Genomic DNA, 20826 nt, shown 5'->3' with positions numbered 1-20826 from the left:
GCCTAATTCGTAACTCAGACAAAAGGTGGTCTTTCTTGAGGTAGCTTATCCGCGGCACAGCCTGGTTTCCATGCGACGGTTCCTTCCAGGAATACAGTACATAATTAAACAAATACAGTTTACGGTTAACACAAGTAAGATAGTAACTGACAACGCTGTTACAAGAAGGGAAATGATGACCACTCCCCACCTCCTCGGGTACTTCCCAGAGAAAGAAGAATAACTACCCTCTGCTACCAGTTCTTAACTAGGAACTGAAGTGGGAAGACTTGGGATCGTGTCACCCTAAAAGAAGGAATGGCGTAACCACATAACTGCTTCAGAGTTCATCATCTTTAATATATAACATTCCTTTATTAACGTCAAGCGAATTTTAAAAACAATCAACAGTAATACTGACTGCCCAGACTTCAGGAAAATGACTTTTATAAAGCTTCCACTAATTATGAGGTACCTGCCATTAACTATACACAAAAGTACAGAATTTAAGAACAATTAACTACAGCTAGCAACGTTCATTGAGCAGTTTTTTATACCAAACGACCTTTAAAGAGGTGGCGTTAATTGTGAACCCACCACCACTCAGTAGACACTAAAGGTACAGAATTATACACTCCTGGAAATGGAAAAAAGAACACATTGACACCGGTGTGTCAGACCCACCATACTTGCTCCGGACACTGCGAGAGGGCTGTACAAGCAATGATCACACGCACGGCACAGCGGACACTCCAGGAACCGCGGTGTTGGCCGTCGAATGGCGCTAGCTGCGCAGCATTTGTGCACCGCCGCCGTCAGTGTCAGCCAGTTTGCCGTGGCATACGGAGCTCCATCGCAGTCTTTAACACTGGTAGCATGCCGCGACAGCGTGGACGTGAACCGTATGTGCAGTTGACGGACTTTGAGCGAGGGCGTATAGTGGGCATGCGGGAGGCCGGGTGGACGTACCGCCGAATTGCTCAACACGTGGGGCGTGAGGTCTCCACAGTACATCGATGTTGTCGCCAGTGGTCGGCGGAAGGTGCACATGCCCGTCGAACTGGGACCGGACCGCAGCGACGCACGGATGCACGCCAAGACCGTAGGATCCTACGCAGTGCCGTAGGGGACCGCACCGCCACTTCCCAGCAAATTAGGGACACTGTTGCTCCTGGGGTATCGGCGAGGACCATTCGCAACCGTCTCCATGAAGCTGGGCTACGGTCCCGCACACCGTTAGGCCGTCTTCCGCTCACGCCCCAACATCGTGCAGCCCGCCTCCAGCGGTATCGCGACAGGCGTGAATGGAGGGACGAATGGAGACGTGTCGTCTTCAGCGATGAGAGTCGCTTCTGCCTTGGTGCCAATGATGGTCGTATGCGTGTTTGGCGCCGTGCTGGTGAGCGCCACAATCAGGACTGCATACGACCGAGGCACACAGGGCCAACACCCGGCATCATAGTGTGGGGAGCGATCTCCAACACTGGCCGTACACCACTGGTGATCGTCGAGGGGACACTGAATAGTGCACGGTAAATCCAAACCGTCATCGAACCCATCGTTATATCATTCCTAGACCGGCAAGGGAACTTGCTGTTCTAACAGGACAATGCACGTCCGCATGTATCCCGTGCCACCCAACGTGCTCTAGAAGGTGTAAGTCAACTACCCTGGCCAGCAAGATCTCCGGATCTGTCCCCCATTGAGCATGTTTGGGACTGGATGAAGCGTCGTCTCACGCGGTCTGCACGTCCAGCACGAACGCTGGTCCAACTGAGGCGCCAGGTGGAAATGGCATGGCAAGCCGTTCCACAGGACTACATCCAGCATCTCTACGATCGTCTCCATGGGAGAATAGCAGCCTGCATTGCTGCGAAAGGTGGATATACACTGTACTAGTGCCGACATTGTGCATGCTCTGTTGCCTGTGTCTATGTGCCTGTGGTTCTGTCAGTGTGATCATGTGATGTATCTGACCCCAGGAATGTGTCAATAAAGTTTCCCCTTCCTGGGACAATGAATTCACGGTGTTCTTATTTCAATTTCCAGGAGTGTATAACAATTAACAGCCACTGAATAGTTATCTACAGTTAACCTAAATTCAGTGATCAGATTTTAAGTAAATAACCTTTAAGCAGTTGCCATTAATTATGAGTGGTGGTTGCATGAACTCCACAGTGAGTGAGGCGGGGATGTGAATGGGGAGAGCGAGAGGTAAAGACATACACAAGTTACTTAACTTGGACAGGATGACTGCCGTCCTTCAACTCCTTAGGCCTCGCAGGGACCTAACCGCCGTCACTAGCTCCTAACTAGCCAAATAACCTCCAATTCTCTTGAAAGCTTTCCGAGATATAATGCCCACTAACGGAAACCGCTTCGCACGCCAGGCAATAACCGGCAATCAAAAGCTGGCTTGGCGTCTTCGCAGGATCCGATTCAAATGGCTCTGGGCACTATGGGACTCAACATCTGAGGTCATCAGTCCCCTAGAACTTAGAACTACGTAGACCTAACTAACCTAAAAACATCACACAAATCCATGCCCGAGGTAGGATTCGAACCTGCGACCGTAGCGGTCGCGTGGTTCCAGACTAAAGCTCCTAGAACTGCTCGGTCACACCGGCCAGCTGGAGCCGATTCCTTTTGTCGTGTACCATCCAGAACTCCGAACTTCTCACGTGCCTGGCGGACTCGCTTCACACACTCACTGCACAAAACCTTCCTGCTTCGTCGTTTTTTGACCCCACAGATGGCACAACCGACGTACCTCCAAAGTGATCCAGACAGAGATCGTCAACGAGGTGCGAAGTCGAAAAAAGGCTGAACCCACACGGCTCGGTCGTCAACGCAAGCAACAGAAAACCATTACTAACTTGGTCAAAAGCATAATTAAAATCGGAGAAGGTAAAGCTTCTGACAAAGGGACAGTGGAAGCAATCGAGATGAGATCACAGCAACAGGTCCCAGGAGAATACGACCGGGGCGACAGCTTTGGTCATGTGCTACGATGTCAGCAAGCAAGACCGAAAAACGGCTATTTATCACCCGCGCTATGCTTTTATAATGAAAATTGAGTTGCGTTATCGACCGTACATGATCGACCGAAAGACGTCTCGTCTTTTTGGGGATTAAAACAATTTTTCCAACCGTAAAGGAGGGTGTGATGTCTATCCTCTGCACCACTTCATTTACCACAGATGTTATCGTATCTCCTACCAGAGGCAAAATGGAACATAAAATTGTTTTGGAAGGCCATACAAACCCAATGGTTTGCGGGAGGAGATCGAACTACCATATCAGATAACTCATTAGGTTGAAGATCTGCTAAACTCCTGATGCTCACTGCCGCCGTTGGATAAGCAGCTGCAGCAGCAAGTCGTATACTCCTAGCTCACTCATTTGTTACATAGTTTAATTCTTAATTTCTTTGCGTGTTTTTGGTACTTGCCTTGTTTAATTCATAAATTTCGGGCGTATTATAGTATTTGAGAGTTGTAGCATCGCATTATAGTACCTGAATAGTGTAAAATCGCGTAGTCTCCTTCCGCCGCCGAGCAGTGTGTCAGCAGTGCGCAAGTAGCAGCATTACTGCATTTACTAGGCTATCTTGTATTTTAATAACTGTTTAAATTTTGTGTCGATTTTTGCGCTCTGTGTAGATTAGTTCAGACGTTCTTCGCACAACAGTTTTTAGCATGGATAGGGACTGCAACTGCTGTGTTCGGATGCAGACTGAGTTGGCATCCCTTCGCTCCCAGCTTCAGGCAGTGTTGGCTTCGGTCACACAGCTTGAGGCTGTTGCAAATGGGCATCACTGTGGGGGTCCGGATGGGGGTTTGTCGGGGACGGCCAGTTCGTCCCACGCATCCCCCGATCGGACTACGACTGTGGTTGCCCGGGATACTGCCCGCATTGAGGCTGATCCCTCACCTGTGGTAGAGTGGGAGGTCGTCTCAAGGTGTGGCAGGGGGCGAAAGACATTCTGGAGGGCTGAAAGGAAGGCCTCTCCAGTTTGTCTGACGACCCGGTTTCAGGCTCTGTCTCAGGCTGATACTGATCTTCGGCCTGACATGGCTGCTTCTCCTGTTCCAGAGGTTGCCCCTCAGTCTGCAAGATCCGGGCGGTCGCAGAGGGTGGGCTTACTGGTAGTTGGGAGCTCCAACGTCAGGCGCGTAATGGGGCCCCTTAGGGACATGGCAGCAAGAGAGGGGAAGAAAACCAATGTGCACTCCGTGTGCATACCGGGGGGAGTCATTCCAGATGTGGAAAGGGTCCTTCCGGATGCCATGAAGGGTACAGGGTGCACCCATGATGTGTGTCGCTATGGATCAGAGGAAATCCTCTCTGGCTTCCTGCGGCTATCTGATTTGGTGAAGACTGCCAGTCTCGCTAGCGGGATGAAAGCAGAGCTCACCATCTGCAGCATCATCGACAGGACTGACTGCGGACCTTTGGTACAGAGCCGAGTGGAGGGTCTGAATCAGAGGCTGAGACGGTTCTGCGACAGTGTGGGCTGCAGATTCCATAGGGTGGTGGGGTTTCGGGTTCCGCTAGATAGGTCAGGAGTCCACTACACGCAACAAGCGGCTACACGGGTAGCAGGGGTTGTGTGGCGTGGGCAGGGCGGTTTTTTAGGTTAGATGGCCTTGGGCAAGTACAGAAAGGGCAACAGCGTCAACGGGTGCGGGGCAAAGTCAGGACATGCGGGGACCAAACAGCAATCGGTATTGTAATCGTAAACTGTCGAAGCTGCGTTGGTAAAGTACCGGAACTTCAAGCGCTGATAGAAAGCACCGAAGCTGAAATCGTTATAGGTACAGAAAGCTGGTTGAAGCCAGAAATAAATTCTGACGAAATTTTTACAAAGGTACAGACGGTGTTTAGAAAGGATAGATTGCATGCAACCGGTGGTGGAGTGTTCGTCACTGTTAGTAGTAGTTTATCCTGTAGTGAAGTAGAAGTGGATACTTCCTGTGAATTATTGTGGGTGGAGGTTACACTCAAGAACCGAGCTAGGTTAATAATAGGCTCCTTTTACCGACCTCCCGACTCAGCAGAACAACTGAAAGAAAATTTGGAATACATTTCACATAAATTTTCTCAGCATGTTATAGTCTTAGGTGGAGATTTCAATTTACCAGATATAGACTGGGACACTCAGATGTTTAGGACGTGTGGTAGGGACAGAGCATCGAGTGACATGATACTGAGTGCATTATTGGAAAATTACCTCGAGCAATTAAACAGAGAACCGACTCGTGGAGATGACATCTTGGACCTACTGATAACAAACAGACCTGAACTTTTCGACTCTGTAAGTGCAGAACAGGGAATCAGTGATCATAAGGCCGTTGCAGCATCCCTGAATATGGAAGTTAATAGGAATATAAAGAAGGGAGGAAGGTTTATCTGTTTAGCAAGAGTAATAGAAGGCAGATTTCAGACTACCTAACAGATCAAAACGAAAATTTCTGTTCCGACACTGACAATGTTGAGTGTTTAAGGAAAAAGTTCAAGGCAATCGTAAAATGTGTTTTAGACAGGTACGTGCCGAGTAAAACTGTGAGGGACGGGAAAAACCAACCGTGGTACAACAACAAAGTTAGGAAACTACTGCGAAAGAAAAGAGAGTTTCACTCCAAGTTTAAACGCAGCCAAAACCTTTCAGACAAACAGAAGCTAAACGATGACAAAGTTAGCGTAAGGAGGGCTGTGCGTGAAGCGTTCAGTGAATTCGAAAGTAAAATTCTATGTACCGACTTGACAGAAAATCCTAGGAAGTTCTGGTCTTACGTTAAATCAGTAAGTGGCTCGAAACAGCATATCCAGACACTCCGGGATGATGATGGCATTGAAACAGAGGATGACAGGCGTAAAGCTGAAATACTAAACACATTTTTCCAAAGCTGTTTCACAGGGGAAGACCGCACTGCAGTTCCTTCTCTAAATCCTCGCACAAACGAAAAAATGGCTGACATCGAAATAAGTGTCCAAGGAATAGAAAAGCAACTGGAATCACTCAACAGAGGAAAGTCCACTGGACCTGACGGGATACCAATTCGATTCTACACAGAGTACGCGAAAGAATTTGCCCCTCTTCTAACAGCCGTGTACCGCAAGTCTCTAGAGCAACGGAAGGTTCCAAATGATTGGAAAAGAGCACAGGTAGCCCCTGTCTTCAAGAAGGGTCGTCGAGCAGATGCGCAAAACTATAGACCAATATCTCTGACGTCGATCTGTTGTAGAATTTTAGAACATGTTTTTTGCTCGAGTATTATGTCGTTTTTGGAAACCCAGAATCTACTATGTAGGAATCAACATGGATTCCGGAAACAGCGATCGTGTGCGACCCAACTCGCTTTATTTGTTCATGAGACCCAGAAAATATTAGATACAGGCTCCCAGGTAGATGCTATTTTTCTTGACTTCCGGAAGGCGTTCGATACAGTTCCGCACTGTCGCCTGATAAACAAAGTAAGAGCCTGCGGAATATCAGACCAGCTGTGTGGCTGGGTTGAAGAGTTTTTAGCAAGCAGAACACAGCATGTTGTTATCAATGGAGAGACGTCTACAGACGTTAAAGTAACTTCTGGCGTGCCACAGGGGAGTGTTATGGGACCATTGCTTTTCACAATATATGTAAATGACCTAGTAGATAGTGTCGGAAGTTCCATACGGCTTTTCGCGGATGATGCTGTAGTATACAGAGAAGTTGCAGCATTAGAAAATTGAAGCGAAATGCAAGAAGATCTGCAGCGGATAGGCACTTGGTGCAGGGAGTGGCAACTGACCCTTAACATAAACAAATGTAATGTATTGCGAATACATAGAAAGAAGGATCCTTTATTGTATGATTATATGATAGCGGAACAAACACTGTTAGCAGTTACTTCTGTAAAATATCTGGGAGTATGCGTGCGGAACGATTTGAAGTGGAATGATCATATAAAATTAATTGTTGGTAAGGCGGGTACCAGGTTGAGATTCATTGGGAGAGTCCTTAGAAAATGTAGTCCATCAACAAAGGAGGTGGCTTCCAAAACACTCGTTCGACCTATGCTTGAGTATTGCTCATCAGTGTGGGATCCGTACCAGATCGGGTTGACGGAGGAGATAGAGAAGATCCGAAGAAGAGCGGCGCGTTTCGTCACAGGGTTATTTAGTAACCGTGATAGCGTTACAGAGATATTTAACAAACTCAAGTGGCAGACTCTGCAAGAGAGGCGCTCTGCATCGCGGTGTAGCTTGCTCGCCAGGTTTCGAGAGGGTGCGTTTCTGGATGAGGTATCGGTAATATTGCTTCCCCTACTTATACCTCCCGAGGAGATCACGAATGTAAAATTAGAGAGATTAGAACGCGCACGGAGGCTTTCAGACAGTCGTTCTTCCCGCGAACCATACGCGACTGGAACAGGAAAGGGAGGTAATGACAGTGGCACGTAAAGTGCCCTCCGCCACACGCCGTTGGGTGGCTTGCGGAGTATAAATGTAGATGTAGATGTAGATGGAGAGCTGGTGTAGCAATACTATCAAGGAGGGAAGTAAAATCAACAGACGTTATATCGTCTGATTCGACTCCAGTGTAAAGATTCATGCATTCTACCAAGTTGGAATGACCAGACACGTCAATAGATAGGATGAATGGAGCTGACACACATCCTTTGACGTCGGGTCCGATGCCGAATTAGATGATATGGAGAGAACAACTCATCCAGGAGAATCGAATGTGGTTGGGTGCACAAACTAAGAGCAGTGTTTTGATTTGCAGAAAATTCAGCTTCTCGCGGTCAACATCCTTAACTCTCTAAAGGATGTCTCGAGCTTTGTCAAAAACGATTACGAAGGAAAGTATAATAAAATTCCCGATTCGTTCTCATTTCAGCCGATTTATCAGAGCCAAAATACATGAGTGCAGTGCGTGGCCGATGTTTGCCAATGGCAACCCACCATTCCGTAATTGAGGGATAACATACTTAGGAACAGCTTTTCACCCCCACTTGGCAGCGATGCTGTCATCCAGAGAGTCGTTCATCAGATGTCAAATGCTCAGCTTCCAAACAGGGCGAAAAAGTTTTATCCGCTGCAAGACGTGATTAACAGTCACTGAAACAGCACATTGGTCAGTGAAGCTGCCAGGAATAACATCAGTTAACAAAAGCAGGCTACATAGGGATGTAGACAAAGACGGTATTACACTAGAACACTATAAAGTCAGAACAGCAGACCATGTCTCAGTTAAATCATTGGAACCCACCGAAACATACAAAAAAATGGTTGAAATGGCTCTGAGCACTATGGCACTTAACATCTATGGTCATCAGTTCCCTAGAACTTAGAACTACTTAAACCTAACTAACCTAAGGACATCACACAACACCCAGTCATCACGAAGCAGAGAAAATCCCTGACCCCGCCGGGAATAGAACCCGGGAACCCGGGCGTGGGAAGCGAGAACGCTACCGCACGACCACGAGCTGCGGACCCGAAACAGACATTTCAACGGTTGAAAGAGAGGACGTTGATGCAACATTCATTTCAACATCAATAGAACCAGCCACGTCATCGCTAGCGAAATGAGAACCGCAATGAACGTCAGTATTCAAAACATCACCACTGGAAGAAGCACCCTTCATCATAACCATCTTGGAACTTCACAGAAAATACATATAAATCAGAACCAAAATAGGGAGTATCTACGTGATCAGATGGTTCTAGAATCGTATCCAAGAACTAATAGTGAATTCCTAAAGAGCATGGTTGAATATGACTTGTACTCATGTCAAAACTGAAATGAACGGTACCCCGACGAGGAATATTCCTGGGAGATTTGACAGACGTTATGGCATCGGCAGAGAACGCTGCCACTAGTGTTCAAACCAACAGGGAACTCCTGCAGGCAAGAGCGATGAGACACTGGCCAATACACACACAAGACTGAGTACACGAAAGTTCGTCACACGCGGCGGTGCGGTACTGGAGGGAGGAAGAACAACTTGCTCGCTCGATGCGCAAGGCGGAACTGTCACTGAGCTACGACAGCTGATGCAGTACTGCGGGGTGATACAAGTTCCTGTGTGCATTTCGATCCACTGCACGATTGGAGAGTGTTGCCAGCCCTCGTTTCCGTACAGATAAACATTTGTCTTGAATTTGCATGAGAAGTCGAACGCCAGCCTTCAAGTGCGTCATTTTGGCTTCACAACGTATTTGTAGGTATGTATGTTATACATCTCCTCCTAAACAAAAGGACCGATTTCCAACAAAATTGTTGCACATATCATTTGCTACCTGGAAATAGTTACTTTAGGGGTAAGAACCACCCTCGTATAGAAGGGGTGGAGATGGTAGTGAAAAAGCAGTTTTTAGAAACTTACAAAAACTGTACACATAGTTTCGAACCTGTACAAAACTTTTTCTCGCTGACGGCCCCCACAAAATGATCTACATCTACATACATACTCCGCAATCCACCACACGGTGCGTGGCGGAGGGTACCTCGTACCACAACAAGCATCTTCTCTCCCTGTTCCAGTCCCAAACAGAACGAGGGAAAACTGACTGCCTATATGCCTCTGTACGAGCCCTAATCTCTCTTATCTTATCTTTGTGGTCCTTCCGCGAAATGTATGTTGGCGGCAGTAAAATTGTACTGCAGTCAGCAATCAAATGCTTGTTCTCTAAATTTCCTCAGCAGCGATTTACGAAAGAACGCCTCCTTTCCTCTAGAGACTCTCAAGCGAGTTCCTGAAGCATTTCCGTGACACTCGCGTGATGATCAAACCTACGAGTAACAAATCTAGCAGCCCGCCTCTGAATTGCTTCTGTGTCCTCCCTCAATCCGATCTGATAGGGATCCCAAACGCTCGAGCAGTACTCAAGAATAGGTCGTATTAGTGTTTTATAAGCGGTCTCCTTTACAGATGAACCACATCTTTGCAAAATTCTACCAATGAACCGAAGACGACTATCCGCCTTCCCCACAACTGCCATTACATGCTTGTCACACCTCATATCGCTCTGCAATGTTACGCCCAAATATTTAATCGACGTGACTGTGTCAAGCGCTACACTACTAATGAAATATTCAAACATTACGCGATTCTTTTTCCTATTCATCTGCCTTAATGTACATTTATCTATATTTAGAGTTAGTTGACATTCTTTACACCAATCACAAATCCTCTCCAAGTCATCTTGTATCCTCCTACAGTCACTCAACGACGACACCTTCCAGTACACCACAGTATCATCAGCAAACAGCCGCACATTGCTACCCACCCTATCCAAAAGATCATTTATGTAGATAGAAAACAACAGCGGACCTACCACACTTCCCTGGGGCACTCCAGATGATACCCTCACCTCCGATGAACACTCACCATCGAGGACAACGTACTGCGTTCTATTATTTAAGAAGTCTTCGAGCCACTCACATATTTGGGAACCAATCCCATATGCTCGTACCTTAGTTAGGACTCTGCAGTGGGGCACCGAGTCAAACGCTTTCCGGAAGTCAAGGAACAGGGCATCCGTGTGATACCCTTCATCAATGGTTCGAAAGATATCAAGTGAATAAAGGACGAGTTGCGTTTCGCAAGTGCGATGCTTTCTAAAGCCGTGCTGATGCATGGACAGCAACTTCTCCGTCTCAAGGAAATTCATTATATTCGAACTGAGAATATGTTCGAGAATGCTGCAACAAATCGATGTTAAGGATATTGGTCTGTAATTTTGAGGATCCGTCCTTCTACCCTTCTTATATACAGGCGTCACCTGCGCTTTTTTCCAGTCGCTCGGGACTTTACGTTGGGCAAGAGATTCGCGATAAATGCAAGCTAAGTAAGGAGCCAATGCAGTAGAGTACTCTCTGTAAAACCGAATTGGAATCCCATAAGACCCTGGCGATTTATTTATTTTCAAACCATTCAGCTGCTTCACAACCCCAGGAATGTCTATCACTATGTCCTCCATACGAGAATCTGTACGAGACTCAAACGGTGGTATGTTTGTACGATTCTCCTGCGTGAAAGATTTCTCAAATGCTAAATTTAAAATTTCAGCTTTCGTTTTGGTGCCTTCCGTTGCCAGGCCAGACTGATCAGTGAGTGACTGGATGGAAGCCTTCGACCCGCTTACCAATGTTACATAAGACCAGAATTTCCTTGGGTTTTCAGCTAGATCTTTTGCTGAGGTATGACGGTAAAATGATGAAAGGAAAAATGTGTGCTGCCGAACACATTTTCGCTGTTCATGCTGTAAAGCTGTCAGATGTGACATGGCGTTTTTATTTATTAATTCTTTACTAACAAGTGTATTCGTGACACATTTTGCAGACGGTATTAACAAATACCACTATATATTATAGAAATATTGTGTAATTGTACGACAGTTGGTTCAGGAAATACGACATAATAAACATTGAATACGTGAGAAACATCTTTATCATCCAGGACGTTTAAATTTATTACTTCGTTGCTACTATCTCTATTCGTAACACTTCCTGCAAGCAATATCCACAACTGCCACTGAATGTACCTACCAAAACACATGAGTGTACGGCACATGGTTAAGAAGATATGACGTCAAATACTGGGATGCGAGAAAAAACTGCCGCCCCATGCATGACGTTTTCATTTACTACTACTTTGCAGCTCTCTCTATTTGGAACGCTTTTCGCAAACAGTATTCTCATATACCTCTGGATGTACCTGCCAAGCTATATCGTTGTACAGAACATATTTCAGGAGACACTAAGTCATAAACATTAAGCTGAGTGAAAACGAAACTATAGAGCAAAATACACTAGACATACAGGTGAAATATGTGAACAAGTACGCGGGAAATATGTAAAAATTGTGTGAAATATATTTGAAGTGTGTATGCAAGTAAAGCCACTGGTAAAAAGATCATTCTAACTAACTGAACGTTTTCAGTCAGATTTGGTACGCATAATAGTTACAATGTGAAAAGAAATTCTGCAGGAATCAGATCCACCAGCCTCCCGTTGAGGTGAATGTGATAATGTGAAAGGATAAAGGATTCAAGGGGCAGGAGCATATGCACAGAGGCAGAGGGAGATCGAGCCGACGAATAGAGGGGGAAAGAAATTTCTTTTCAAAATTTAAAAAGAATGTAGTTTCTAAGGGTCTAGACTTTGTTAAATTCTGTAATAAACTATTTGAAGTCACCCTCATAAACTAAAAGCTAAAAATAAAAAACTAGAAATACACCCTGGTCAACGTAAAAGCCCACAAGAACGGAGATAACAACTAGGGCCCAAATCCTACAGAGAAATTCTGTGTATGAATTAGCACAGGGCTACTAATAATACGCACCTATAGAGAAGAGCCATATCTGCAATGACACCAGCAAACCACTTGCGACTCTAACGTTTCCATGTGGAGTATAGTGATGAAAACAGTGGCAGTGACTGAAAGATGTGCACAATGTATGAGTAATCGTCTACAGACTGGAGGCTGGCTCAAAAGGCTTGAAAATCAGACGTTCAGGGAAGGAGCATCCCACCGCAGTTAACAAGATATAAATCGCCCTACGCCTACACAGTCACCTGCAGAAACCGGTGGGACGGCTTTGCAGGTGGGTTTTGCTATCAGTTTAAGCGACAAGCAATCCTCACACCTCCCCTTTTCGCTCTGGACCAATCATAACCCCGCTTTCAAAACTAGCCCTTATGTGTGGGTGACAGCATGTTCAGCCAGCCGGCACTCCCAAGTGGAATAAGGACACGAAATTATATTTAAGACATCTACACAAAATAAGCCTTGCAATGTTATACTTGCGAAATTACTATAAATATTGTATCTTAAATAAAGGAAAAGCCGAGTGCCACCGTCGCTATGAATGTCATTTTGAGAGATAGATCTGCACAGATCACGCACCATCTGCTGATAAGTCGATTGTCCAAAGACACACGACGAACAAGACTTAGCCTGCGAGGAACACACGTGTAATGATTGCTGAAAAATGGATTTCACATATCCAGTAACTAGATTCACAGCAATTTATTTTCGATTCCTGCAACTGCCTCGAGTAAACGCTACCTTCATCACCGCAGGGTTGCAGGTAGCTGAGAGGAATAAAGCTGTCCTCGCAATGACGCTGCGGGTGTAAATGGAGCGTCTAGTCTCAGGGAAGAACCACACCAGCTTCCAAGTGTCCCACACAAATTGATAAATCGAGGGGAACCACTGACATGTGTGTCCACCTCGTTAACGCTCATCCCACATTAGATCGCCTACAAAACAAATGTCAGCATCGGTGTTTGTGTAATCAATTTCGAAGGTAAATAACTAAAACTATAGACATACAGGGCGTAATTTTACAAGTCATTATAGGTTCTGATTGTCTTTTATATTAGAGTATGGGCATATGGAATTTCATCCTGACATTAAGGAGTAATCCATTAAAACTTCAGTATTCCAAAACATGTACACATCCAGCTAAAATATAACACTTACGTACTCTAATTTTACGTGCCATAACAGTGCGTCATGATAACTTGATCAACATATAAGCTAGTGTTAGATCCCAGTAGACAATTCTGCTGAACAGCCTTACGATCATGTATACGAAAATTTTAATTGGTAATGGTCCAAGACTGCTCGACAAACAATGCCTACTCTACGTATCAGAAAGGCACAATCTGTTCAGTATTGTCACCAGCTAAATAGTCAGGACACACCCTTCCATTACCAGAACTACTGTCACTATAATTTTCCTTATTCTAAATACAAAAAAACACCGTCCGTACAGACCTTGAAGACCCACTGGTACCGTGTCATCCTCAGCTCTTGCGTGTCACCGGATACGGAGGGGCATGTGGTCAGCACATCACTCTCCAGGTCGTTGTCAGTTTTTTGGACCGGGGTCGCCACATCTCAATCAAATAGCTCATCAATTGGCCTCACAACGGCTGAGTGCAACCCACCTGCCAACAGTACCCGACAGACCCGGACGGTGACGCATACATGTTTTAGTCTAGCCCTACAACGTGATTCCGTGATCTTCCGTGATCTGACAGGAACCGGTGTTACCACTGCGGTAAGGCCGTCGGCCCAGATTCTTACTAGAATAGCAAAAACCTCTGAGGAAGGTGGTTCATTTGACAGCCATAGGAACCGCAATTAACAAACATGTTTCCCAAACTTGATCTTTACCTACATCTGGCCCCAGGAACTTGGTTGATAAAGCGATTAGACGATTAGACAGCACCGTCTTTCCGCCATTGGCAAACGCTCTGCTAAAACCACATTCTTGTGATTCATATTCGCACCACACTGATTTGCTTACAACGAACAGACAGTCATACAGCACAACGATATAGTATTCCACCAAGAAGTTCCATTGTTCAATAATTATAACAAATCGCATGCAATACATTGTTTTATAACTCATTCCAGATTGCCTTTTTTAAGTATAGTGTCTATCGATAGTACTTCATCCTGGGATTACTGAATAATGTATCAAAACAACTGTCATCCACGACATGTACACATCTAGCTGAACACATGACGCTTACGTATTCTAGTTCTAGGGGTCGTAACCAGGAAATACTTCATGATCACGCGATCAGCAACACACAAGCTGCCATTACGTCCAGTAGACAAAAGAGCAGAACGTCCTTATGACTACACATGTGAAATCGTTAACGGGTAACGGTCAAAATCTGATTTACACACATTGCCTCCCTTATGTATCAGGAAGGCATAATTTGTTCTATATCTTTACCACCAAGACAGTCTGTCCCTAGAGAGTTTTATAGTTGTTCTTTACATTTTCAGACTTACTCTCACCAGAATTTTCCGTATTCATAACGCTAGAAGAAAAACTTTTGGGATTGTATTTTACCTCATACTGATTTGCCTATCAAGAATAAACAGCCACCCACCCAGAAATAGTCCACAACAGATCTGTCAGTACAGCTGATTGGTAGCTCATGTAATCGATTTCCAAGGTCGATAATGAAAACTATAGACGTATAGAAGATAATTTTAAAACCAGTTATCAGTTCTAATTACCTGGAATGTACGTACATCCATACAAGTCAATCATGTTAGCAGAGCAATATGATTATAGCAACGACCAACAGTAAAAGCTCTTTTTACTGATGATGATTACTCATAATAGTAGCCTAAACCTTCAGGTAAGTGTCCTAATGTCAACGCTTTCAGTAATGAGATTTTCTAGTCATATCTTGTAAATGTGATTGAACTCGCAATCCCATTACACTGTTTTGTGTGAGCCGTGATGATGATGATGATGATGATGATGTTTGGTTTGTGGGGCGTTCAACTGCATGGTCATCAAAGCTCGTACGAAGTGCCAAATGTTACACAGTCCAAATTTTTCACAGTCCACTCTAACCACTGGTGTGCTGTGATGCGGACACCCCAGGAACATGGGAGTAGCGTGGGTCCAGGACAGACAAGCAACATGCATAGTTCTCCTCTGAACACTTTAAACACGTACTTGGCGGTAAGTATTTATTAAATTATCAGCCCCAGTATTTGTAAAAATGGTGAGATTCCATTCCTAAACCCAACAAGCGAATGGTAAAGTGTGATGATGCTACCATAGCTTGGAAAGTCATCATAATGTGAGAACGATTTTGATATTGTTTTAAGTAGAACTAAGACGTGTATTTTGATAAAATAATACACAATCTAGACTTAGGTCCTCAGCCCAGCCCTTATGCACCCACTATAGTAGTACCACACGTTTCAGAATGCGACATTTCATGTGAACACCTACCAACAGCATGATTTTCTGTAATCGATTTCACTATTAAATAATAAACTGTAGACAGATAAATAATATTTTGCGTTAGACTCCATCCGATGAAACACAGTTTAGTCGATTATCGATATCAGTAGCAAAAACACGTGTAAACAATCAAGATGACAGCGCTTTCGTACAATTTAAGTGTGTATGTACGTGTGAGTGTGTGATGAGGACAAACTAGGGCAGTGGGTAGGATGGACGTGATTTTATATAGTATTCATGATGATACTTAAAACATTTACCAATGGAGGAAAATCGTGTTTAACGCCATCCAGATCCACTTTAAATCAAGAGTGTAATTGTTAATATAAATAATAATTTTTGTAAAATACTAAATATCGGATAGCAACAGGAGCTCATAAGTTGGCAGGTAGAGCTATCAGGCGATACCGGGCGATTCAGCTGCTAGAGAGGTATAGCCCACGAGTGTGTGGCGACGTGATATGAAACAAGTATCTGTGCTGACTGCCTCTTCGAACATCCATCTCGGCAACATGCATTCAAAGGGCTCTGAGCACTATGGGACTTAACTTCTGAGGTCATCAGTCCCCTAGAACTCAGAACTACTTAAACCTAACTAACCTAAGGACATCACACACATCCATGCCATAGGCAGGATTCGAACCTGCGACCGTAGAGGTCGCGTGGATCCAGACTGTAGCGCCTAAAACCGCTCGGCCACTCCGGCTGGCAACATGCATTCATTTTTCTCCAAAACTCTATACTTTAAATGTTTTAGGTGAAAAAACGCAGCATTCAGAATAAAATACGCACTCAAAACTAGTGGGTAAATTACAGTTCCGTCTTGTCACCAGGCCTCTCTATAATGCAACGTCTTTACACTGTTACAGCATATGGGATGACATACCATCTTTTGTACCTGCTCATTACGTTAAGAGCATGCATCCTCGGTCTATCGATTACTCCCATTGTATAATGACTTTCTGATTGTAAGAATATCTATCATGTCATATCTTTCCCTCCCTGCGAATAGATAACAAGCCCCATCTTTTTTACCTAGGATTTTGCAAGTTCTAAGAACCTTTGACAAAGATCTCTCAGTGATTTCCTGGGTGCAGATGTTGCTGTGACACCTCTTGCTTGTAGCCTTCATGGAGAGTATACAAGACAACTCCAGGCCCTTTGATATAGTACTTCTGTGCGAAAAAATTTCGGCTACTTCATAAGTATAAATATAGATATCCTGTACTACGATTTCGTATCCATATTTTACCGAATTTCCGAGATTTTTCACTGCTTACCCCCATTGTTCCGTTTTTTCCATTATTTCCATATTTTCATATTCCTTATGTAAATATACTAATCCATATCTGTATGCTCTTACTGCTTACATTATGAGGTGTGGGCTTCCAAATTTTTACCATCCAATTGTGATACAAAGTCCTACAGGGACCTGCTCCACTTTCTACCTGCCTGTGTCGGAAGCAGCATCTGGGGCTGGGGCACACTATGGTGGCATATGGTTGCAACGGCGGCGGGATGAACGACTGCATCGCCAGACCTATTGTGGATGACTACATTATGCTAGTGGTGGGTGGGCACAGCAAGCCATCACACAAAATAGTGTAACGGTAATATATAGCTCAGTTACACTATTTTGTGTGTATGTGTGGTTGGTATGAGGATGGGTATTTGCAACACAATAATGTCAGTACTTTATTTTATTTATTTTTTTATTTATTTATTGATTTATTTAACCTGGCAAGATTAGGGCCATCAGGCCCTCTCTTACATCTAACCAGGCATCCTACTTATTTTACATTCATATGTTTTAGTAGCCATGTTAAACTACATCTAGTACAAAAAGTGAAATAAACAATTTGAAAGGTACACCTGGAAAAATACATACATATAGAGATTATATTCTTAGGTCACAAGTACTGTTATAATTAGTCATTATTGCAGAGACAGATTTTAGATGGGAGTGCTGGCAGCAGGGAGTATGAGGGAGACTCATGGTGAAGGGAGGAGAAGAATAGAGACATGATGAAACATAAGTAAGGAAATATAAAGGACAAGAAGATTGCGTGGCTAATAAAGATAGATGAAGAGGAAGGCATCTCAGGAGCAAGATAGGAGACGCTACCTTTGCTATTTGACAGATGAGGGGATTGTCCTTGTACATTAATTTTCTGGAGAACTTTGTGAGGATGATAATAGGAAATGCTTCAACTTCTTCTTAAAAGCAGCAGGAGATCGAATTTTGCGCAAGGTAAGGGGCAGTTTGTTCCAGAGGCGGACAGCGGCAACTGGGAAGGAATTTGCAAAAGTTTTTGTTTTGTGAGTGGGCACAGTTAGGATACCAAATAAGAGTGACCTCGTGTTTCGATTATGATGACATGACAGGTTTTTAATCTCTGAAGCAAGGTACTGGGGTGCTTGCGCGACGAGGAGTCGGTGGAGTAGACATAGAGTGTGGTAGTCACGCAATTTGTCCGGCCACAGCCACCCTAGCTCGGAGTATGAAGCACTAACATGATCATATCGGCGAATGTTGCAGGTGTAACGCACACAGGCATTCATGGTTAGCTCTAGCCACCTTTTGTTTTCACTACTCATGCCTTGTTGACTCACATCACAATAGTGGAGGTTCGGTAGAACGAGTGCTTGCACGAGCTGGCGTTTCAAGTCCTGTGGAAATATGTTCCGAAACTTTTTGAGAGCATAGAGACAAGCAGACGTCTTTCGGCACACTGCGACTGTATTCTCCGCCCAGTTGAGATGCTCATCCATAGTTACACCCAAGTTCTTCACTGTTTTCTGATATGGTATTGGAGTACCGTCGAGCAGAATAGGAGGTAGCCGTTCGCGGAAAGCTGAACTTATTAATTTCTGATGTGCTATTAAGATTACTTGCGTCTTTTTTGCAATTTGTTTAAGCCCCAGGTTTTTCGCCCATGTCACTACTGAAGACAGATCATCATTCATCTGAGCGATTGCAGTGTTTACATCTTCAGGTCTGACGCTTAGGTAGAGCTGGAGGTCGTCGGCATAGAAATGATATTTACAGGAGGACAGAACCGACGAAATATCGTTGACATATAAAGAAAACAAAAGTGGTCCTAAGACTGATCCTTGTGGCACTCCCGAGGAAACATGTTTCCAGGAAGATTTTTCATTTACGCAGACAACACATTGCTGTCTGTCTTTTAAGTAGCTTTCAAACCATCTCATTGCACTATCAGAGAAATTAAGCTGTTGCATTTTTCTGAGCAATATGTCAAAGTTAACAGTGTCAAAAGCTTTGCTGAAGTCCAGTAGCGTCAATATTGTTGCCTTTCGATTGTCGATGGCATATTTCAGGTCATCAGTTACTTTAATCAGAGCAGTGTTTGTGCTGTGATGTTTACGGAAACCGGATTGAAATTTGTCATATAGGCTGAATTCATGCAAGTGTTCAGTGATTTGGTCATGAACAATATATTCAAGCGCTTTGGAAACAGCAGGCAGTATGCTAATTGGTCGGTAATCACTAGACCGTTGCGGGTTTCCGATCATAGGGATGGGTCGAATTAGGCTTCTTTTCCATGCGGTGGGATATATTCCGTTCACGAGGGAAAAATTAAATATGTCAGTTAAGACAGGTACTGAGATATCGGCAACATTCTTAATCATGGTTATACCGATACTGTCGTTGCCTATTGCATCAGAACAGATTCTCATTATTGCTTTTCTTGCCGTATTTGTTGTTACATGTTTTAGATGGAAGGTATCGTTGTTAGTTATCCTGTTTGGGGATTCTTGTGGACGGTAATTATCAGCTGTGCTGGTATTCAGAGGTGCAGAGAAGAATTCATTTAATTCGTTAGCTGACACATGAAAAGTAGTTTCCGATTTTGCCTTTCCGACCCCCAAGCTACGGAGATTCTTCCATAGAGTCGTGGGCGTCAGATCGCTGCATACAAGGGAGCGAGCGTGCCTGATTTTAGCATTGCGAATGCATTGTTTCACTCTGTTCCGTAGCTTTCTATATTCTTCGAAACGCTCGGGTTTCGGATCTGCCTTGAAACGCCTGTGGGCAGCATCCCTATTAGTCATCATTTGATGTAATTCAGCTGTCAGCCATGGAGCAGGAGATTTTCTTACACGGATTGTGCGCACGGGTGCATGTTTGTCATAGAGGGCAGTGAGTTTATCACCAAGTTCATTAATTTTGCCGTCGATTGTGGGTTTTCTGATTATTTGATGCCATGAGATTTCTGAGCAATCGGCTGTTAGAGCGTCAAGGTCAATACGTTTCATGTTCCTACAAGTTATGTAACGCGATTTGATCCTTGGGGGCTGCACAGAGTAGGCCAGGAATATTACATCATGTGCTGAGAGGCCAGGGGCCGATGTTTGACCAACATCTCTTACTTTGTCAGTCTGTTTCGATGCGATTACATCTATAAGAGTATGGTGTGTAGATTGTAATGGAAGAATGTTCATGCTATTGCAACTAAACAGTCTTCTTAGGTTTATTGCGGAGGGAGTGTCTCTTAGCAGGTCTATGTTCAAGTCACCCATTACGATGACATGTTCGTATTGACACTGAAGTGAATGTAATTCCGACTGGAAGGAACTCATTGCGCTTATTTTTGGCGGCTTGTACACAACGCCAGTCAAGAATTTCCGACTTTGTATATTTATTTCAATGAACATGAATTCAGCCTCTTTTTCTTCAGCAGGATTTGACGTACCAAAGACTTTCGCCTTGAGATCTGTTCGTATATACGCGCCGACCCCGCCACCTCGCTATTTTCATCTGTCTGCCCTAAGAAATGTGTACCCTGGGAGATGAAAAGATGCAGAGGATATGTGTGGTTTCAACCACGTTTCGGATAAGAGGATTAAGTGGTAGTTTAGTTGGTTGAAGCGGAGGCTAAGTTCTTCGTAATGCGCAGGTAAAGACTGGATGTTGCAGTGAGCTGCTAAAAGCTCTGACGCGTTCCGCTGAGCAGCCTGGAGTAGGGTGGCAGACTGGTTTGTCCCTTTGTTAGGCACTACCTGCCGCGAGGGGCACTGGCCGCTGCTTCCGCCAAG

The sequence above is a fragment of the Schistocerca americana genome, chromosome X (genome assembly GCF_021461395.2).
Source record: "Schistocerca americana isolate TAMUIC-IGC-003095 chromosome X, iqSchAmer2.1, whole genome shotgun sequence".
Lineage (NCBI taxonomy): Eukaryota > Metazoa > Arthropoda > Insecta > Orthoptera > Acrididae > Schistocerca > Schistocerca americana.
This window is presented reverse-complemented; position numbering follows the sequence as displayed.